Raw genomic sequence first — 24,663 nt, forward strand, 5'->3', positions numbered from 1 at the left:
CTCTACTTCTAGAAATCATAAAAAGTAATAAGAAAAAAAAAAAGAATCACATTCTCCATGTTCACTGAAACGTGGAGTCAGATATGATTTACAGGTTCGAGAGGGTAAAGATTGTAAGAAATCAATCGAGTCTCTACAGATGTCATGCAGGAGTTAAGTGTGGAGGTTATTTGTTTGGCCTGTCGGTGGCAGGTCGCAGGATGTACTGCAAAAACATCCTTCCCACAGATAGAGGAATCACTTTGAAGGGTAAACACTAAAATCTCTTATTTGCAATAGCCAGATATGTAACTTCAATGGGTTGAGCCTAGGTAGAATATATGTCCAGAGAGATGAAGAGAGGAGGCATGCAGAGTGGAGAGCATCCAGGGACCTGGGCAGAAAAGGATTTCCAGTGTCAGGAAAATGCATGTCCTGAATTGAATGTGTTTACCATGAATTGAAGAAATCTGTTTTGCAGCGATTTCTGATAAAACTGGGAAGTCCAGAGTTGTCAGGAGAAGTACTCCAGAATCAACTTTGTACGAAAGAAACACCAGAGATGGATTTTCAAAGAGCACACAGAGATGGCTTATTTGTAGGAAGCGATCAGTCTCTGGGCCAGAAGAATAATTCAGAGCTTTGACTTTTTCATCCCAAACAGGAAATCCTTGCAAACAAATAGTCTAATAAAAACCAATATATTCAATAATAAGTTATAATATAGGAAATGTTACACCATTGTTATTATATTATTAGGATAATTTGAAGAAAAGAAAATAAACTTTTCTATTTCAAAGAGTTATGTAGATAGAAGTATTTTAGAGCAAGTGGAAAGAAACTCTTCTATCATGAGATCATGAACACACATGCTTAGGTTTGCAATTACTCTTCTGAAAGGAGATCACAAAGCGGAAGTGTAAAAAGTCAGGGAAAATGTAAAACTTGAAGGGAAAAATAAAATCATTAGGCAAATGAAGACAAAATTAGAAGTGATACCAGGGAGAAATCCATCGGAGGACATACAGCCGTGACTTGAAGAATGAAAATGAGAAAATTAATTAACATGCAGTCAAAATTAATTTGGAAAAAAAGGTTTTATTTTTAAAATTTTTTTACAGGAAATGATCAAGATTTTCTTACTTATTATTATTTTTTTCATATCTCTATTATTATGGGAAAAATCAGTTCTGGCTACAAGGTTGACTTTTTTAACAATTAAAAATATTTACAATTAAACTATAGTCGCCACTCTGTTACAAACAGTGAAATGACAATGTGCAAATTAATATCTTAGAATGTGCTCAAAAGTAGGAGTTAGCAACAAGCCCGCCATGGAAAACACTCGCAGGACGTCCTGTTGCCTGCACTTGAAAACCATCAGTAGACGTGCACAGAGAGTACATATGTCACAGGCATTCTCAGGAAAACACGCCGAAGACATACTGCATCTGCTTCTAAGGTTTTGGAAAGCTGGTCTCTGACTATGTAAATCCCTGCTATAGTTTATTTCCACTGTATCCTTCTAATGGGATTTCCTGATAGTATTTGTTACTTGGTGCCTTAGTTCTCTATAGCTGCAGCAACAAATTACCACAAACAACATAAATTTATTATCTTACGGTGCTGTAGGTTCAGAGACGGTACAGGTCTCACCAGGTATCAGCAGACAGCCTTCTTTGCCAGAGGTTCCAGGATTTTAAATGGCAATACTTTTTTTTTTTTTTAAAGATTTTATGTATTTATTTCAGAGAGAGAGAATGAGAGAGAGCACATGGGGGGGGTGGTCAGAGGGAGAAGCAGACTCCCTGCGGAGCAGGGAGCCCGATGTGGGACTCGATCCTGGGACTGTAGGATCATGACCTGAGCCCAAGGCAGTTGCTTAACCGACTGAGCCACCCAGGCGCCCAGTGGCAATACATTTTTAAGAGGCCCGGGGAAAATCACATTTTATATTTTATTGGTAGGAGTACAAATTGATACAACAGCTTTGGATAGGAATATCATATATATAAAATTTGATCAGTTACAAAATAATGTACCCTTTAACCAAAAAAGTTTGTTTCAAAATTTATTATATATTATATATTATGATGCATTATACTTGCTTGAGTACTATTCATTATAACCTGTATTGTGATGGTAAAGTAGTAAAATCCAAACAATTACATGGATTAAATAAAGTTTTACACATGCAAACAGTGGAAATCTTTTTTTTTTTTTTTTTTTAAGATTTTATTTCTTTGACAGAGAGAGACACAGCGAGAGAGGGAACACAAGCAGGGGGAGTGGGAGAGGGAGAAGCAGGCTTCCCGCGGAGCAGGGAGCCCGATGCGGGGCTCGATCCCAGGACCCTGGGATCCTGACCTGAGCCTAAGGCAGACGCTTAACGACTGAGCCACCCAGGCGCCTTTTTTTTTTTTTGAAAATTTTGTAGGCCCAAAAAGTGTTGACAAATCTACATCCTAAAATAGGAGAACTTTTTAAAATATTTATAAGTGAAAGAAAAAGAAGTGCTGAATAGTATATATAATGATTATCTTTGTTAGAAAATAAGGAGGGAGTCAGATCTGTACTTGTTTACTTGTACATAGGTAAAGCAAATGCGGGCAGATTGAAAGGAATCTATGAAGGCATGCGGACAGACGATGAGGTAGAAATATGATAAGAACACATATTCATTGTTTAGCATTTTTAACTTTTAATTTGACTCATATGGTTGCATTATATATATATATATATATATTAAAGATGCTAAGAACATGCAGAGTTAATAAATAAAATACAAAAGGGGTATTATGGGGTGGTTTAAGCAGTGGGGTGACATCATCTGTATTTATGTCTATATTTGTAATCTAATACTTTATGGAAACAATGAATCTGAAATAGTGTATGACTTTAGGGTAACTCTTGAGGGAAAAGCTATAGGAATCTTAGACGGCTTCATTTATTTATTCCTTCAGCAAATATTTATTGAGTACTTTATATGTGCCAAGGCTGTTCAAAGGCCTTGGTCATAAGATGTTAGTAGTGATGTGGGAAGGAAAAAGTAAGGGTGACTTCAAGGACATTTGTGTAAACTATCGGAAGAATAGAAGCACCATAGACTGATGAGAAGTGTTGGTAGAGGGAGAAACTTGAGGAGGGAGTTCCAATATGAATATACATTAGTGATGTACTTTTGACAGGTGGAGATGTTAAGGGAGAGTTGGATATATTAATACGTGAATTTTTTTTTGTAATTCTTAAGTCTGTTTGACTTCTCAAAATACTTGTCTCTGAAAATATGGTGAGATATACTACGTTTCTCTGTGGGAAAACTCAATATTTTAAAAATGATAGTTCTACTCTTAATTGAACTGTAAGTATAAATCAGCCCTGATTAAAGTCCTAGAAGGTATCAATGGAATTTTAAAAGTTTATTTTAAACTTAATCTAGAAAGAAAACCGTGTAAAATCGGCCAAGAAATTCCTTAAAAATTTGAATTCTTATCACACAAAATATGAAAATGTTATAAAACTGCCCTTTTTTCCAGGGGCGCCTGGATGGCTCAGTTGGTTAAGCGACTGCCTTCGGCTCAGGTCATGGTCCTGGAGTCCCGGGATCGAGTCCCGCATCGGGCTCCCTGCTTCTCCCTCTGACCCTCCCCCCTCTCATGCTCTCTGTATCTCATTATCTCTGTCTCAAATAAATAAATAAAATCTTAAAAAAAAAAAAAATACTGCCCTTTTTGCAGTTCTCTGGATTAGGTGCAGAAATGGTAAAAAAGTGGTTTCATTGCTATTTCACAATCCTTAGTTAAAAAATTTGAATCTTGGGGGAATTGGCTAGGCTTTGAGCACTCTAAACAATTTTTTCTCTGAAACCTTTTTTTTTTTTCTCTTTGTTTGGTGCCTTTGCTGGGGAAACCCTTAAAATACCCAGCTTTCTGGCAGCGTACACCTTCATTTTAGCTGATCCTACCTGCTGCATGAAGGGCATAAATCTAATAAGGGGTCATCTTTCTCCTTGCCATAGCTGTTGGCATTGGACATGAACTTTGTAGCCCCCATGGTGCTCCGGCTTTCACATCCTGGAAATCAGCATATATGAAATGGATTCCCAATAGTATGTGGCACATCTGCTTCATGGTTTACTCTTTGCCTCCAGATGGTACCTTCTAGCTTAGAAGATGTTAGTAAGCCTGTCAACTTGGCTCATTCATTGTCTGGTACTTCCTGCAGTGTACTTTTTTTTTTTCTCCCAGAGATTCCTGAAGAATTATGGTATGTATGTGAAGTCCTTAAGTAAACTATATAGACCCAAGCAGTACATTATTTTTAATATTACATGAGCTGGTTTTAAAATTTTTTTGAGGAGGCAGTAAGATACCTGTGTTCATATTATCATGTCAATAACATTTTCCCCTTATATCTTTATCAATAAAAAAGGCAAAACTTTAAAAAATGAAAAAAAAGGCCCACACAAATACACAAATCTTATCGTTTTCTCTGATTTTTATTATGCCACTTCAGTTCTCTTGAAATAAAGTGAACAACTTAAATAAATCAATAATTGATGAATAGTCTTTTTGATATTAGTTTTTTCATTAGTAGGCCTCTCACAAATAAAATTTCTATTTTATTATAGATCATAACACGTATGCAGAAATATACATAAGCATAATGCACATATTAATAAATTATTATAAATTAGACAATCTATTTCACAACTTAGAGTGTAGAAATAGAGCAATGTCAACACTCCAGGATCCCCAAGTACTCTCGTTCTCTTTCCAAATTGTGATCCCCTCAGTTTTTCCTGTTTTTATTATAATAACTTTCTGCATATATTTCTACTTACATGATCTCCTTGTGTATCTTTAGGTATAATGTTTGCACCAGTTTTTGTATTTTGTATTTTTTTGAGAGAGAGAATGGGGGAGGGGAGAGAGGCAGAGGGACAGGGAGAGAGAGAGAGAATCTTAAGTAGGCTCCATGCCCAGCGCAAAGCCCAATGCAGGGCTCCAACTCACGACCCTGAGATCAAGACTGGAGCTGAAATCAAGAGTGGGACGCTTAACTGACTGAGCCACCCAGGCACCCCAGTTTTTGTATTTTGTATAAATGGAAGTGTACATTACATTTCTTGTAATATAGATCTGTTGAAAATAAATCCTCTCAACTATTGTTCCTTTGGAAAATACATTTCATTATTTTTATTTTTGAGTGACATTCTTCCATGTTATTTAATTTTATATTTTTCCCTTTTATTTCTTTGAAGGTGTAATTCATTTCTCTAGCTTCCATTGCTTCAGATCAGATGTCAGTAATATTTTTTTATTATTGATTTCCGAATTTAGTATGCCTTTCCCCATCCATTTTTTTTTTTTTTAAGATTTTTTATTTATTTATCTGAGAGAGAGAATGGGAGACAGAGAGCATGAGAGGGGGAGGATCAGAGGGAGAAGCAGACTCCCTGCCGAGCAGGGAGCCCGATGCGGGACTCGATCCCGGGACTCCAGGATCATGACCTGAGCCGAAGGCAGTTGCTTAACCAACTGAGCCACCCAGGCGCCCTCCCCATCCATTTTTAAGAGTCTCTTTGTCTTTGGTTTTCAGAAGCGTTTCCTTCATGTGTCTAAACCTAATTGTCTTTGTCTTACTTGAAGTGTATTGAATTCCTTGAAACCGTGAATATATGCCCATCACTTAAAACAGTCTCTATCATTATCTCCTCAAATATTTCTTCTCTCCCATTTTACCATCCTTCATGAAATGTAGTAAGCATTGCGCAGGAAAGGATTAACTCATCAGACCTAAGGGGCTCCAAACCTGCAGGTCACCAAGAACAGCCTTCTTCAGGACTGCTCTTTGGCTGACTCCTGGGTGATCAGCTCTAAACCCTTGACTATAGGGCCTGATGCGATCTTTTTTGTATGTGTGAGGCCTTGGGCTCAGAGATATCAATGTGATCTGAGAGTTAATGCTAAATTGTGACTTAAACACCTATTTTTATTCTGGCGGGCTGGAATGGGAGAAGTTGAAATCAGTCATGCATGTGGTATATGCCTACATGTCTGACCCCAATAAATGTTCTAGACACCGAGGCTTAGGTGAACTTTTCTGGTTGGCAATACCTAGCACATGTTGTCATACAGAGTTGTTGGAAGAAGTAAATTCTTCAAGATGACTCTACTAGAATAGGACAGCTGGTTGTTTGCACCTTGCTTCTCTTGGAATTTGTCCCATGCAACTTTCTCTTTGCTAATTTTAATTTGCATCGTTTTATTGTAATAAACCATGACATGAGTATAACTGTTTCTCTTACAAACTTCTTGTAATTGTAGGAGTTATGCATGGTCTTGGGCTCTCCCAGCCCAATATAATTTTATGCCCAGCCTTATTTATCAACTCATTTGATTCTAATACATATAAATTTAAGGTTACAAAGGCTGTTTTAAAAATCAGTTATTAGCAGGTTAATAATGACGTCCATAAAATTGGAAATTAACTTGAAATATAGCTAACAATTGAGTGATTTCTATATTCTAGACACCATAATGAGGGCCTTATGTGATAAAGCACTCTTTATTTTATGAAGTCAAAATCCATAATGTGATTTTATTTTATAAAATAAAATTGAGAAATTGAGAAAACTTGATCATTCGAAAAAAATCATTAGGCATTCATTAGACATTAGGCAAAACTGACACCTGAGTCTTTGCTTTTAGTAAGTATTTAATATGTATTTGGTATAATGTGCCTCAGAATATTGATTGTAATGATGTCAATGAATCTTCTATCATATGAACACCTATTAAACTTTAATAGTTTTAATTTGGGGCACATACTTTAAAAGTAATATGTAGGTATTATGGATCAGTCAGTGGCCATGCCTTCAGCAGAGATGTGGAAATAGAAATGCAGCAGCAAAAGGTGTGGTACTATAAGTGAACACAAAAAATAACAGATAGTGGTCTATTTTTTAATATGAATTTATTAATGCAATTCATATTTTATTATATATTAGCTTAGAGATACATCTACACAATTAAAGTATGATAATATGATTTATGCATATTTTCAATTACATCTTTTGTTTATTTATGCAATACAGATATTGTTGATAACTATGTTGTTTGCTATTTATTCATTGGAATAACAATTTTGTTTATACCTTCAGAGCAGAAATTGTTTGAAAAGGACTTTTAAGGCTCAATTACTTCCTTGCCCTTAGGGCACCATGACTTAGATAAGCTTTAAAAAAGAATATAAGAACTGATTTAGCTTTTCTTTGGTTACTGTTACCTTGTTTTGGTTTCAAAAGGTTATTCAGTTCATTTTTAGAGAAAATTCTAGAATAGGGAGCATATTAAGGCAAAATAACTCAAGAAAAATCATGCTTTAAACAAGAGGGGTGTGTTTTTTGTGAGAAAGCATAGCCCCAGAAAGTTTATGGCCAAAAAAACATAAAATATAATAGTTTTCATTTTATTATTTGTTTCATTGGTTTTCTTCTTTGTTACATAAAACGATAGTTGAATTTTCACTGTATCTTTAATGAACTAAACCGAAAGTGGTTGCAGTTCAGCTTCTCTTGATACTAAATAGAATTGATTTTTTTTAAATAGAGATGAGTACTTTCCTAGCAGTTTAATCCTCTTGTCACTATTTAATTTTCTATTCACTACTCCCCAAATATTACTAAAAACAAAATTACACAGCTCAAAAGGACTGTGAAGTCATGTTAGCGTCCTATTAAAAAAAAAACAACAAAAAAACACCTTTTCAGGTGCCTATATTCAAGCTATTATAAATCTGAGTAATTATTTTAAATTATTATATTCATTTACAGCAAAAGACATGTCTCATCATTCTTTTGTTTTAACACAAACGTAGGTCTCACATATACGTAATTCATCTAGTGGTAATTAAAACATCCTTACCAACACAACTTTAATGTTTTCTATAGTAAGATGATATAAGCAATCAAATACACATTGAAAAAATATTTAAATCTAGAGAATGTTTGTTTCAAATTATAAGAATTAATTAGAATTTACTAAATTTTGTTGATTTTAATTGATTTAATGAAAAATTCAAACATTTCATGATGTTCCAAAAAGATACTGAAACATTCTTGGGGTGCTTGAGTGGCTCAGTTGGTTGAGCATCTGCCTTCAGCTCAGGTCAGGATTCCAGAGTCCTGGGATCAAGCCCCACATCTGGCTCCCTGCTCAGCGGGGAGCCTGCTTCTCCCTCGCCCACTCCCCCTGCTTGTGTTCCCTCTCTCGCTGTCTCTCTGTCAAATAAATAAATAAAATCTTTAAGAAAAAAATAAATGATAAATAAATAAATAAAATAAAATCTTTAAGAAAAAAAGAGAAGAAAAGTTTAAAAAAGAGACATGTGGGGCTCCATCCCAGGATCCCAGGACGCTGGGATCCTGACCTGAGTTGAAGGCAGATGTTTAACGACTGAGCTACCCAGGCGTCCCAAAAAGAGACATTCTTAAGTGAGCTGGTATGTATTAGAATTTGAGAGAAAGAAATCCAATTATTATGATTATCTAACTATCACTACAACCTAAAATTTAAATAAGCAAATTAGATATAAATTAAATATTGTGAAGAGACATTAATAGAGTCAATTTTAAAGCACTTTCTATTATTTAAGAATGATAATGCTATTGATAATTTTTATAATAGCCTTTCAATTTAATACCTGTATGTTAAAGTCTATGTAAAAGATGCTGGTGGTCTTGAAGAAGTTCATGAATCTCTAAAGACATAGGATCTTTATATGCAAATTGATTAAAGTGAACTGGAACGCTTCTCAAGTATTAATATATGATACATGTATGCTAAGTGTCTTGTTAAAATGCATTTTTTGATTTGGTAGATCTGGGATGGGACTTGAGATCCTGTATTTCTAACAACGTCCAGGTAATGCCAAGGGTCTTGGTCTAAGGGCCACAGTTTGAATAGCAAGAATTAGGTGACCTGCTGTTCATTTATTCTTTGATTCCTTAGAGGTCCAGATTTGCCTTAGTTTCAAAATAATGAGACAATTTTATATGATGGAATATTATTTTAATATCAGATGTAAAAATAAACTGGCTTATTGTCTAAGAGGAGATTTGAATTAATTTTGAAAGCTCTGCATAGAAAAAAAGCATATTGTTGTTAGTATTGAAATGTGGGCAATCAGAGTGAAAAAGAAACTGGGAAATTTCGGGGGATTGGCATGTGGTGACTTGAGCTTACAATGTACAAAAAAAAAATAATAATAGAAAATTCTTTTGTCCTATGTTTTAAGTCAATCTTGTAGGCCAACCTAAGAAACTAAAAAGAGCAATTTGGTGCATTTTGTATAGTAACTATTTTTATGTTTAAATATGTATATTAAAAAAAAAAAAACAGAAAACGGAAACTTCAACACAGTAGCATTTATTTGCTCCATTTAACATTTCCAGAAAAGAGCTTGTGTTAATTTCATATTGCATGAAAACAACTTTCAAATTAGTTCTCAATCCTATCAGACCCAGTGTCTCCTCCTTATAACAGTAATATTTAGTGTTCCTTTTACTACACTTAAACGTACAGAGGTTATAACCTAACTGCAACTATATTTTTAAAAATCATTATGATGCCCTAATTTTAACAAAAAGGAGAAATGAAAGGGAAATAATTTATATTTCAGTGTGTAAATATCTAGACTGAACTACATAAATGATAAGGTAGTCAGGTGCTTGGATCCACATGTGGATTAACTCTAAATGTAAACGCTACAAATGCAGACCAATAAAGAAAGATTTTCCTGTTAATTCAAATACCATGAATAGTGTGATCTGTGATATAGCTAAGTGGTGAACAATATTTGGTAACATTCCCAAGCAAGGAAAGTATAATGTTCCCTCAATTTATAAAGGGATTGAATTCCTGGATAATTCTGTCTGTGTTAAAATCCTGTACCTAATGTCAGAGGGAGGTTCTAGGTGAAGATAATTAATAGATGTTTTTTCACACATAAGAATGGTTGATAGGATATTCAAACCATGTGCAGAATGGGGACCAGAGGTTTGTTGGCCACTCCCTGCATTGGAAGACATCAAGAATCTGGTATAAGTGGTGTCATCTTAGTGATTGTAAAAATCAAAAAGGACCAATAAGTTTCAAACTGCCTAATGCTTTCTCAACTGATCAGGTCACAAATGATCTTTTCAAGTTTAACTGTCATACTGTTGATTATGAATGAAATTGTTAACACAAGTTTACAAATGAGCAATATTTATTATTTCAGAAACACAAACCTGAGAGTTAGGAGTCTTATTTCATTTAAAAGTAACAAAATTATACATAAAAGCTCTATCAAAGTTTTCTTTCCTAGTGAGATTTTTTTCTAATATAACTATTTTCTAGGATATCAATTGTAAGGACTTCAAATAGTATATGTGTAATTATACTAATTACATTATAATTTTTATTATAATTATAATTAATTATAAATTATGGAACATTTGTTTTCAGATGCAGACATTTATGCTGTCTTAACTAGAAATTTTGTTTAGTGTCCTTTCAGATTCTTTTGTCAAGTTATATAATTAAGTCAAAATCTCACTATAGACTTAATGACATTAAGATTCATTAATGGTGCTTATCAGAAAATTGTGCATCATTAATGTAGATTAACACTGTAGGAGCTCTTTCTTAAACTGAAAACTTGGTTCTCATGTGGGTTTAAAAACGAAATGTTGAAATGCATTTATAATGTGTATTAGTAGGTACCTGTAATTATTCTAAATATAGAAAATGTTGGATAAAATAATCTTTTACAATAGCAGAAACTTTATTAATAGCTTTGTTGATAAGGGAATGTATTATCAAGACAATATATTGTCAATTTTTAAGAAACAATACAGAATTTAAAAGCAGGTAGGAGATTTTCTATTATTATACAATGTAAAACAATAAACACAAAATTCTTTCAAGGTGACTCATCTTCAAAATACATTGGTTAGGGGCACCTGGGTGGCTCAGTCCATTAAGCATCTGCCTTTGGCTCAGATCATGATCCCAGGGTCCTGGGATCAGCCAGGGTCTGGCTTCCTGCTCAGTGGGGAGTCTGCTTCTCCCTCTCTCTCTGCCACTCCCCCTGCTTGTGTGCTCTCTCTCACTCTCAAATAAATAAAATCTATAAAAAATGAATTGATTAAAAACATTTGAATCCATTCATCTATTGATAGATAGATACCCATGTCTTGGGTATTGCAAATCATGCTTCAATGAACATGGGAGTGCAGATACCTCTTCAACATAGTGCTTTCATCTCCTTCAGATATATTTCCAAAAGTAGAGTTACTAGATCATATGGTAGTTCCATTTTTAATTTTCTGAGGAACTTTCATAAAGTTTTCCATAGTAGCTGTATCAGTTTCTAATCCTACCAACAGTGCAAGAGGGTTCCCTTTTCTCCACATTTTTTCCACAGCGTTTATTTCTTGTTCTTTTGATGGTAGCCATTCTAACAGGTGTGAGGTGATTTTACTGTGATACACACACACACACACACAGAGGAATACTATTCAGCCATAAAAAAGGAGGGTTATCCTGCCATTTGTGATCACCTGCATAGATCTTGAGGGCCTTATGCTAAGTGAAATAAGTCAATTATTTCTCAATAAAACTATAAAATAAATCTAACAATTCTGTGCAAACTAAGCAGGGATATTTCTTGGCATTTGAGAGAGTGGAACCATGTGAATAGCAAGCAAAATAAAAAATATGCTTTTACATGATATTTGTTACGTTATGCTGGGGTAGCCAGATCCAAGATGATCCCCAGTGATCTGTGCCTCTTAGTATTCACAACCATGTATAGTTTGCTCCTATTCTATATCAAGATTGGTCTGTGTGCTCAATAGATTATGTTAGAAATGATTATTATTAGCTCATTAAAGGCCTTGTGCTTCCTTCTTACTCTCTCTCAAATCACTTGCTGTGGGGGAAGTCAAAAGCCACATCATAAAAAACATTCAGGCAAATTTGTGGAGAGGATAACATGGCAAGGAAATAAGGTCTGTCAATTGCCAGTAAGGTGGGTATTAAGATGCCTTTTCTCTTTATCAAATGACCTTATGTGTGACATAATCTGAACATAAAGTACTCTAAGGAGTTCCTCAGTTATCTCCTCTTTTTAAAATTTTACTTGTCATTATTTTTAATGGATTTTATTTTTAGGTCAATTTTAGGTTCACAGCAAAACCAAATCTAAAGTACTGAATTCTCATATATCTCCGGCCCCCTACATGCCTAACCTCCCCCATTATCTGTGTCCCCACCAGAATGATACATTTGTTATAACTGATGAACCTACATCAAAACATTATAATCACCCAAAGTTGTAGTTTATATTACTCTTCACTCTTGGTGTTGTATGTTCTATAGGTTTGGACAAATGTAAAATGATATCTGTCCACCACTACGGTATCCAGCAGAGTAGTTTAACGGTCCTAATTACCCTCTGGACTCTACTTGTCATCCCTCTCTCTCTCCGAACTCCAGCCAATCACTGATCTTTTTACTGTCTCCATAGGTTTGCCTTTTCCAGAATGTCATAGAGTTGGAATAAAACAATAAGTGTAATTGATTTATTTTACTTAGTAATATGCATTTAAGCTTCCTCTATGTTTTTTCATGGCTTGATAGCTCATTTCTTTGTTAGCGCTGAATATTTTATTGTCTGGATGTACCACAGTTTATGTATCCATTAACCAACTGAAAAATATCTTGGTTACTTCCAGGTTTGAGCAATTATGACCTAGTCGTCTACTTTATGCTAAATAAACACTGAAAGTTACCAGTTTACATAACTTCAAGCAACTCTAGTTATGTTTTCAGGAGATGCAATTTATTTAGAGATGTATGCAATTGAATAATAGAGATTTTATGCATGTAAGAATTTAAAAGATTAACATTTTAAAATGTCAATATTTTTATGCTGCTAGTAATTAGAATTAAAAAATGTTTTGCTACATGAAAGTAGAAAAGTCATCTTTATTTTTAGAATATGTAAAAAGATATTTTAAACAATTCTATAAACTGATCTATATCTGTGATGTAATAATCTAAATAACACTGGACATCTGTGCTAGTTTATTGGAAAATTTTGCTCAAAAATCTCTATAGCTTCCCTTTCTCTGAGGCATAGTTCAGGTCATGGAATAACTCTTAGCTCTCTGACTTCTTTCTTTCTTTCGCTTCTGCAATTTATTTACCAAAGATAAACTGATTTCCTTAAAATACCATTTTTGACCCAAATATGTTTTTTGTATCAAGCCCAAATATGTATTTTGAGAAGTCTTTCACATATAAGGAGTAGGGAAACAAAATGGTAGCTGGATGGTGTTATAAGGTTGCTGGCAGAAGAGGAGTGGTGCTTCACAGTTACGAGAGAAAAGAATAAAACATGGATGTGGGTTTCATACAAATAGAAATTTTTTGATGGAAAGTCAAGGACATTTCATATGATAATTTGGGGTTCCTCCATGATAATGATTTACTTAATTGCCTTATGACTTCAGCTTTTTGATAAGTTCAGGAAAATATATAATTTTGTATCTTATTGGCTTTTTTATTTTTAGGTTGAGAGCAAAATTGCAGATTTCTATATCCTAAACATAAAGAGGTCCTTGCTCTGATTTTGGATATCTTAATGGTGAAATTGGGACGTTCCCCTCACCAGGCCAGGGAACTGAGCACTGAGGAACTGAGGAGATTCCAGTTGACGACTGGGTGTTATATGCAACTGATGAATTACTGAACTCTATATCTGAAACTAATGATGTACTCTATGTTGGCTAATTGAATTTAAATTAAAACAAACAAACAAACAAACAAACAAACCTGTAACAGCCAAACTACCAGTTTGCAGAATTGTGCAACATTTCTCCCTGTTTTTCAGAATAAATTGCCAGGTTTGGGTCACTGGGGTAGTCTCTTTGCAGTCTAGTGCTTCCACATACTTGGACCCCTTTTGGCCTTCAGATCCCTTAGACTTAGAGGGCAGGAGTTCATGAACTCCTAGAATACTTTCCCTTAGGGGGCGCCTGGGTGGCTCAGTTGGTTCAGCGACTGCCTTCGGCTCAGGTCATGATCCTGGAGTCCCGGGATCGAGTCCCACATCGGGCTCCCTGCTCGGCAGGGAGTCTGCTTCTCCCTCTGACCCTCCTCCCTCTCATTCTCTCTGTCTCAAATAAATAAATAAAATCTTAAAAAAAAAAAAAAAAAGAATACTTTCCGTTAGCACTCCTGCCTCACTCTCAGATTTTTTTTTTTTTTCCTGAAAGCCTGGAGTTTCTCTGATTGAATTTCCTCAGCTCTCCTGCTCTGCTCAGATGCCTTCTGAGAATAGCTACCTTGTATTTGACTGATTGAGTCTCTATAACATAGGCGACTGCTCAACTCTCTTTTTCTGCCCCAGCTTTTGATGTATTTCCAATGAATATTTAGAAGACACCTATGAACAAGAGGAAGTAGGTGGGTGCAAATTCACTTTGTGTCTGAGACTGTGGGATTTTAATCTGCCATGCCAGCCCAGAGACAGATATTGAAAGTTGCTTAAAAGTTCAGCTGCGTTCACCTTCCTTCATCATAGTGGACTTGTCATTTGCCTAAAGTTCCACCATTACAAAAAAAGCTCTCAGAGGGGTAGTGATAACTTTAGTTGCTGAAATTTAATTCATTAAGTGTTTATCTAATTCCTCGTCTAGGGAGTTTTGATAATACCAATAATTAGCATGTACTCCACACTTACTAAGCAACAGGGTTATCTTAATTATTGGCCACTATCATATATTCAGTATTGGAGAGGCTCTCTTAGGATATACTTCTGGAAAGACATCATTTCCCCAGTCAAAATTCTACTTATAAAGGGATGAAATGTATAAAGAGGAAGTATTCTAAAAATTAGAACCATCAAGTGAATAACTATGCTTATTGGCAAGAGAAAAAAATAATTTCAAGCATTGACTTTTCCAGAGACTTAGATCTGTGGAGATCATATGCAGGGCTGCCTTACTGAATGTGAGGGTTTTTCCTTTAAGGCAAGATGAATCTGGAGAACAATCCCATCTTGACCTGCAAGACCCTTCCTCCGGTCACTACTTACACAATCTTCATAGTACTTAGCAAAATGCTCTCAATTTAATAGCCATTTAATCTAAATATATTAAATTGATAAATAAATAAGATGTTGAATAAGAGTTTAACATCACTCCTAGTGTTCATGGTAAAATGTAATTGCTAATACAATAATGAAAAAGATATTTGGACTAGGTCTGCTATAGAGTAAAAAGGTATAGTTTGGAATTTTAACATTCCCAGTCCTATAACCGACTCTCAAATTAAACTTTTGAAAGTAATTAACCTCTGTGTGACCAAGTTTGCTCATCTGTAAAACAGATACAATAATTATTATTGCCTACCCTATGGGCATAGTGTGAGAATTAATGAGGTAATTTCTAAAAGTGAGTTCCTTGAAAAGCATTTTATAACATCTTACTGTTCCAGTCTACTTGTTTTATTTTCATCATATACATCCAAAGTCCAAATGCTTTAAAAATATTTTTTAAGAAAATTTAGGTTGAAATATTACTAACAGAGACCTAGTTGAAAACGGCAATGATAACTGAAATAAACAATAATTTTGTATGTCTATTTTAGGATGAACATCCTTTTGAGAAAGTCATCTTGCTTTCTAAAATTGAAATATTTAAAAATTTTCATGTTACTTTTTTTTAAAGATTTTATTTATTTATTTGACAGAGAGAGCACAAGCAGGGGGAGTGGCAGGCAGAGGGAGAGGAAGAAACAGGCTCCCCGCTGAGCAGGGAGCCACACTCAGGGCTCGATCCCAGGACCCTGAGATCATGACCTGAGCTGAAGGCAGACACTTAACCCACTGAGCCACCCAGGCACCCCTTCATGTTACTCTTTGATCCAATGGTTAGAAGACGAAGCCTGCTGTGATCTATCTAAAGAAGGGTTACTGAACCTCTGCACTACTAACAGAGTGGACCTATGATTTGTTATGGGGGAACTGTTCTGTGCATTGTAGGATGTTTAGCAACATCTTTGACCTTTCCCCACTAGATGCCAATAAGTATCTCCAGTGCTGACATTCAAAAATATCTCCAGACATAACCAATTGTCACCTGCAAGGAAAATTGCATTCAGTTGAGAACCACTGCCCTAACAGAATTAAATAGGGTGAATGAATGGCCTGTACAAACTATGTAGTACAATCAATTTAAACAATCTGGACACTGCAGGAATGCATACATAGATGGAAGGTGACCATATAACCTGTTTGCCTGGTATGGTTCTGATTTATACTCGATATCCTAGTATCCAGTCCCATTATCATTTGTACTAGATGTTCAATTTTGTAATGGAGTATCATTATCAATCAATTTATTTTATGATAAAATAAATGTCTGAGGATTTCATTGAACTACTATTTGCATTTCCAGTTTCCCCCCCCCCCTTTTTTTTGGTCTTACAATGGGTAAGATGTACATGCAGTGAACTAAAGTTTTACTTTAAGATATCATCAATTTGATTGTAATCCTTCCTTTTTTTTTTTACTCTCCCCTTTCCTGAGACAATGTTCCCTTGTCTAATGCTTCCCTTCTAAGGCCACTAAGCTGAGCGGTATTGAAAGGATCTAGTGCTGCTAACAGTTCTTTCAGATATCAGATGGAGCTGGGATAATGCTCCTGCCCTGACAGCTAGTCATGCTTTGGCCAGTGCTATGGCTGAAAATGGGCATGGAGTCTCAAGACGGTCAGTCACCGGGAATCAGTGGGAAAGGTGGGAACTTAACAGATTGGCTACCCAGGCAATCTGTGTAGAAAGGAGACACTAAGGAATCCTATCTCAGAACATATATTCTAGCTGTGGTTGTTTTTGATTTATCATATAGTGGAAATCTATAACAATTCATTTATTATAAAGTTTGAGTTTTTATTTTACAATAAATTCTTTTAATGGGAATGAGTATACAGAAGTAAATTATATATTTAAGAAAAATAGTGAATTAATGATCATGCAGTCTACCAAAATGTTTGTTGATTTCTATGATGCCATCAACATGGAGGACATATTGGTACCAATGATCAAAAAAGAATCAGAAAGCAAAATTCCTAAAGAAGCATCAGCAACAACTTGAAAAGCAAGTTTGTATTTTAGTTATTAAAGTGTATCCCATGTGATAACTTAACCCATACAATTTCAGAAAGCACATTTTTATATAACTCTTTGCCCTTTAGTTTTTATTTTAATTAAATTACTATTTTTCTAATTATCTTTAATAACTTTTAATTGCCAGATTTCTTGTGCATGTAGGAAATGTGAGATGAGCTTTTAAAGTTTGAGTCCTATAACAGGAGAATTTCACAGCTAAAGTTAATTTATATAATGTTGGCTTTATATCAAAAGATGCTTCAAATAAAAAGACAGTTTAGGTTCAGTGCTTAATTTTTGAGTTTTTCACCTAGTAAATGGAAAAAAGTGAAGTTTTGGAATTTATTTGATGAAAGTTGAAAATGAAGGTGCTTTTGAAACTATTTGTTGTAATAAACATAAGAATAACATAATAATTTTAGTAATATTCTTACAAATTAAACATCGAGATAGCAGAAATATATGTAAATATTATTTCTTCAGAATCAGTTGGAAATTTTTAAAAACTTAGCCAATACAGAAAGCACCAATTTTTTTTGGCTTTTAATTATTTAATGAGCTGGAAAATAAAACATGAAAACATGGAGGTCTTGGAATTTATGTTCAAAAACACGGGACACCATGTGATCCAGCAATCATGCTCCTTAGTATTTACCTAAGTGAACTGAAAACTTATGTCCACACAAAAACCTGTACCTGGATTTTTATGGCAGCTTTCTTTCTTTTTTTTTTTTTTTTAAGATTTTTATTTATTTATTTGACAGAGAGAGACACGGGGAGAGAGGGAACACAAGCAGGGGGAGTGGGAGAGGGAGAAACAGACTTCCCGCCGAGCAGGGAGCCCGATGAGGGGCTTGATCCCAGGACCCTGGGACCATGACCTGAGCCGAAGGCAGCCGCTTAACCGACTGAGCCACCCAGGCGCCCCTATTGTGTTCTTATTTTAATTGTATGTTAGTGGTTTTAATTTCTTTTAAATCACAGTTAGTTAGATATGTATCATTCTATGCCTTCACTTTATGTAGATTTTTTTTCTTTTTATGTATTATTTTGGAGAGAACTATTGGGATATGTGGATATAAGGGACTCCCATATAGGTTATAAGGAATTAAAAATAGATTGCATGACAAGAAGGAAATATGAGTAAATATTTTGAGTATATGAGGTGAAAGGGAAGTATGGGAAATTAAAAGAGGCTTTTTTAAAAAAAATAAGCCTTTTCCACATCCAAAACAAGTCAACCTATGGCTATTCAAATAAAAAAAGCCAATGGAAAAAAAAAATAATTGATGATCCTGGAAACAAAAATAACATTTGAAACAGTAGATTCTCAGAGAAGGTAAATGAAATGATGTTGGGGAAAATGTTAACAGTGATAAAAAAATAATCATACTTAGGGAATATACACGATAATGTCTTATTTAGTTAAAAGAAAATTGTTGTGGTTTCTGTAACTCTATCCTTAAATTACCAAAGAAAATACAATAATCTCATATAATAAATTTCAGTGTGTGTGTGTGTGTGTGTGTGTATATATATATATATATATATATATATATATATATATATATATATACATATATACATAGTAGGAAAGATTATGTCCTTACATATTGTAGAGAACTTCAGGTTGTTATTTAAAACAATATAGCTTGATAATTTGAATGACAGATTTTAAAATGCATTATTTGCTTAAGCTTCAAATATTTTGATTCAAATATTATATAGGTTTATTGACATACATTCCTATATTGACAATTACTTGAAGAAAAATGTGTAGAATCATCAATTCCTTTATTGACTATAATATTTTTCATTAACAGACTATATTTAGAGCAATTTTAGGTTTATAGAAAAATTTAGCAGAAAGTACAGAGAGTCCTAAATAACCCCCTACCCCTTCACACATAGTTCCTCTATTGTTAGAATCTCAGAGTAGTGTAGTACATTTGTTACAATTGATGAGCTGATATTGATAAATTATCATTAACTAAAGTTTGTCGATTACATTAGAGTTTGCTCTCTGTTGTACATTCTATGAATTCTGACAAACATATAGTGACATATATCCACCATTAGAGAACTTCATATTAAATAGTTCCCACCGTCCACTGTTCTGTGTTCCACCTATTCATGTGTCCCTCTCCAGTGAGCCCTGGGAAGCCCCTGATCATTTTACTCTCTCCATAGTTTTGCCTTTTTTGGAATGTCGTCATGTAGATGAAATCACACAGTACATAGTCGTTTTAGATTGGCTTCTTTTATTTAGCAATACATTGAAATGTCCTCTATGATTTTTCATGGCTGGAAAGTTTACTTCGTTGTATCACGAATATTCCATTTTTTTAATGTACCCCAGGTTGATTACCCACTCACCTATTTAAGGGCATCTTGATTGCTTCAAAGTTTTGGCAATTATGAATAAAGCAGCTATAAATAGGGGCGCCTGGGTGGCTCCACTGGCTAAGTGTCCACCTCTTGGCTTTGGCTCAGGTCATGATCTCATGGGTGTGAGACTGAGCCCCACGTCGGGATCCCTGCTAAGTGTGGACTCTACTTGAGAATCCCTCCTTCCACCCCTCCCCCCATTCACACTCACACTCTCTCAAATAAATAAATACTTCCTTAAAAAAAAAAAAAGCTGCTATGAACATTGTATGTAGGTTTTTTAATGGACATAAAATTTTAACTCATTAAGGTAAATATCAAAAAGTGTGATATAGTTAGTTTTGTAGGAAACTGTCAAACTGTCTTCCAAAGTGTATGCCATGCTTCATTATGACCAGCAATAAATGAGAGTTCCTATGGTTCCATATTCTTGTAAGCATTTAGTGTTTTCAATGCTTTGGATTTTAACAGTTGTAATAGGTCTGCAATGGTACCTTATTGTGTTTAATTTGCAATTTTCTAATAACATATGATGTGGAGCATCTTTTCATAAGTGTATGTGCCATCTGTGTATCTATTTTGGTGGCCTCTCTTCAGACCTTCACCCATGCTTTATTGTCAGGCAATGCTGGTTTTCCTATGGTTGAATTTTAAGTGTTCTTCATATATTTTGGGTACCAGTTCCTTGACAGACCTTTGTTTTGCAAATATTTAACCCCAGTGTGTGGCTTGTCTTTTCATTCTCTTAACATTTTCTGTTGCAGAGCAGAAGTTTTTAATTTTAATAATATCCAACATATCAATCTTTTCTTTCATGGATTACGCTTCTGAAGTTGTATCTAAAAGACAACACTAACACTGAAGTCTTCTAGATTTGCCTGTTATCTACTAAAAATTTAAAATTTTGGATTCTACATTTAGGTCTATGATCCAATTTGAGTTAATTTTTGTGAAAAGTGCTAGGTTTGTGTCTACATTTTTTTTTTCTTCCCATGTGAATGTCCAGTTGTCAAGTATTATCTGTTGAAGTCTACACTTTTTCTATTGTATTTCTTTTGGTCATTGTCAATGATCATTTGACTACATGTATTTTGGTATATTTCTGAGCCCTCTATTCTGTTCTAGTGATCTATTTTTGTCTTTTGTTCATCAATACCACACTACCTTGGTTACTGTAACTATATAGTAAGTTTTGAAGTTAAGTTATGTGAGTATTCTGATTTTGTTCTTTGATACTGTGTTTGCTAATCTGGATCTTTTGCCTCTCTGTATCATCTTCAGGATCAGTTTGTTGATATCGACAATATAAGATGCTGAGGATTTTTTTGTGATTTCACTGAAGACCCATATTAGAAGAAATGACATCTCGACAATACTAAGTTCTTCTATCCTGAACCTTGCAATATCTCCCCATTTATTTAGAACTTCTTTTATTTCTCTCATCATAACTTTACAGGTTGTCTTATTTAGTTCTTAAACATATTTTGTTAGATTTACATGTAAGTAATTCATTTTGGGGATGCCAGTGTAATGTTATTGTATTTTTAATTTCAATTTCCATTTGTTTATTGCTGGTATATGGGAAAGACATTTACTTTTGCATATGAACCTTGCATTATGCAACCTTGCTATAATCATTTTTTATTTCCAGTTTTGTTGTGATTGTTATTGTTGAGTCTTCGGGATTTTCTACATAGACAGTCTTGTCATTTACAATCAAAGAACATTTAATTTCTTTTTTCCAGCCTGTATATTTAATTTCCTTTTCTGAAATTATTGCATTAGCTAGGACTTCTGCATGTTTAATAGGAGTGGTGACAGAAGACAACTTTGCATTCTTCCTGGTCTTAACAGGAAAGAAACTGGTTCCTCAACGTTAAGTATGATTTTAGCTGTAGATTGTTTTGTAGATAGTCTTTATCAAGTTGAGGAAGTTCCCCTCTATTGCTAGTTTGCAAAGAGTTTTTGTCATTAATGAGTGTTGGATTTTGTCATATGCTTTTTCTGCATCTAATGATATGATCATATCATTTTTCTTTGGCTTCTTGATGTGACAGATTACATTAATTGGCATTTGAATGTTAAAATAGTGTTGCATGCTTGGAAAAAATTCCACTTAATCATCAGGTATAATTATTTTCATACATTGTTGGATTTAATTTGTTAATATTTTGTTGAGAGTATTTATAGCTGTGTTCATGAGAGATATTAAACTTTAGTTTTCTTTTCATAAAATGCCTTTACCTGGCTTAGTATTAGGGTGATGCTGGCCATATAGAATGAGTTAAGAAAAGTTTCTATTTTCTGGAAGACATTAGATAATTGGTTTAATTTTTTCCTTAAATGTTGGTAGAATTCCCTTCTGAACCCATCTTGGTCTGGTGCTTTTTGTTTTGAAAGGTTTTGTTTTTTAGCTAATGACATATTAGCTATTTGGGAAAAATATATTTATTTTTCATATAAAATAACAATGCCTTCAATATTTAATAATAATGTTTCATAACCTAAAACTATATACATTTATATATAACTTTCCTAATATGTGGTCTTCTGACATCACTTAATTAATATCTGGAGAAATGATTTAAGGCTTACAATTTCTAGTTGTACTTTTGTTGCGGAAAAATAAAAATCAGACGGGCCAGAGACCAAGTGACCCTCAGGGAAGTAGGAGAACTCGGATTTATTTTACGCAGGTGGACCCAGATGAGCTCGTGCTCGAAGTTCTGGGCCCTGGGCAACGGGGTTCTAGGGCTTTTATAGGGGACTGCAGGCAGTCAGGTTCCAAGGGCTAGGCTGACTGCTGGTAGGCGGGTTTAAACTGGGGGAGCGGGGGCTGCTTTAGGCGGGGACAGGAGTGCCGGGAGCCTGTGGAGGGAAGCCTATTTACAAAAGCAGAAATGTCTGGTTATCTCTTGCTCCCAGTAGGGCTTCTGGTTATCTCTAGCTTATTGTTAGTAACTTTCCATCTTCTGGGGCCTCCTGGCCTGGGCCTGCTCTGGGTAATTTTCCTCTTCACTTTCTTCATTTTAACAAAGTATTTCCTTTCCTTCTTTCTTTCTTTCTTCCTTCCTTTTTTCCTTCTTTCTTTCTTTCTTTCTTTCTTTCTTTCTTTCTTTCTTTCTTTCTTTCTTTCTGAGAGCATGAGCAGAGGGAGAAGGAGAGAGAAACTTTAGGAGAGTCTGTGCTGAGCGTGGAGCCCAACAGGGGGCTCTATCTCATGACCCTGAGATCACAACCTGAACCAAAACCAAGAGTTCAATGCTTAACTGATTGCACCACCCAAGTGCCCCCAAAGTATTTTCTTTAAATCTGTTTTCTACCACATCAAAGAATGCAAAATCCACAGGTCTTGTTTTTGGCACAGGGAGACAATGTTTAAATGAGAATTATTTAAAAGGCATAAGTGACTTGGAAAAAAAAAAGCAATGTTTATACCCTGAAAATACCTATATAAAATAGAACTGTTACTGCCAAAATATTATAAATTATTTCAACAGCACACATGTATTCTAAATTATTTACTGACACTATTTCACCAAGATAAATCGTTGTGTTGATCCATAGTTATGTTGTCAGCTAGAAATTCATTAGAATACTCACCTTAGCTCCTACTACTTTTGGGAAATTCCCACAGACATTCCTCTGATTGGACCCAGTGCTGTGGTTAGACTGGTTCTTATTATGATTAGCAAGATACACAGAAGGAAGAACCAGTCAAGAGCTTTAAAAAAATAAGGTTTATTACTCACAAGTTCTGGAGGGTAAACAGCATGCCCTAGGGTTATAGCTAGATCTCAGGGAGAGAGAGAGAGAGATGAATTTAAAACAAGACTGGGAATTAAAGTCCAGGAGGGAAAAGCAAATGTCAGTTATCTGGGCTTTCTAAAATAGGACCTTCATGAATGGGGCAGCCTGGCTCTTTCTTTAGTTGTGTAGCTGACAGACAGTATGTTTATTTGAGGTGGATGTCTTTGAGGTCCGAGTGCTTCAGCAATCCAAAGCTTAATGTCAGGCATTTACATTACAATCAAAACAGCTAACTGATAGATACTTCTTACTACAGAAATTCAAAATATTTAATTTGCTACACTTCCGTTAAAAAATTGAAATTATTACTGAAAATCTTAAGTCATTTTGGATAGTGTTTTATTCTTTCCATTTGAGTGACACTTTTTTTTTCAAATTTCTAACCACTAGATCAATAAACTTATGCATCTTTTTTTTTTTTTTCTTTGTAGGTTTTCCCATTGTCTTTGTCAGTTTAGGCTGCTATAACAAAGTACTGTAGACTAAGTGGCTTATAAACAACAGAAATTTATTTCTCACAGTTTTGGAGACTGGAAGCCCAAGATCAGGATGCCAGTATGGTTGGGTTCTCTTGAGAGCCTTTTGGGAAGCAGACTGGTGTCTTCTTGTTTCTTCATATGGCAAAAGAGGGAGAGAGATCTTTCTGACATTCCCTTTATAAGGGAACTAATCTTTTTTTTTTTTTTTAAGATTTTATTCATTTTTTGACAGAGAGAGAGACACAGTGAGAGAGGGAACACAAGCAAGGGGAGTGGGAGAAGGAGAAGCAGGCTTCCCGCGGAGCAAGGAGCCCAATGCGGGGCTCCATCCCAGGACCCTGGGGTCATGACCTGAGCCAAAGGCAGACGCATAACAACTGAGCCACCCAGGCGCCCAAGGGAACTAATCTTATTCCTGAAGACTGGAGCCTCATAACCTAATTACCTCCTGAAGGCTCTACTTCCTAAAACCATTATTCCATTGGGGCTAGAATTTCAATATATGAGTTTTGGGGAGACAAACATTTAGTCCATCATATGCATGTTCTTCTATATTTTCAAATCTAAGCATATTGGCCTGTTAAAAAAAAAAAAAATCTGGGGCACCTGGGTGGCTCAGTTGGTTGAACGACTGCCTTCGGCTCAGGTCATGATCCTGGAGTCCCAGGATCAAGTCCCGCATCAGACTTCCTGCTCAGCAGGGAGTCTGCTTCTCCCTCTGACCCTCCCCCCCTCATGCTCTCTCTCTATCTCATTCTCTCTCAAATATAATAAATAAAATC

This window comes from Mirounga angustirostris, unplaced genomic scaffold (genome assembly GCF_029215605.1).
Source record: "Mirounga angustirostris isolate CCGP_5_RB_7025 unplaced genomic scaffold, mMirAng1.0.hap1 SCAF_2, whole genome shotgun sequence".
Taxonomy (NCBI): Eukaryota; Metazoa; Chordata; class Mammalia; order Carnivora; family Phocidae; genus Mirounga; species Mirounga angustirostris.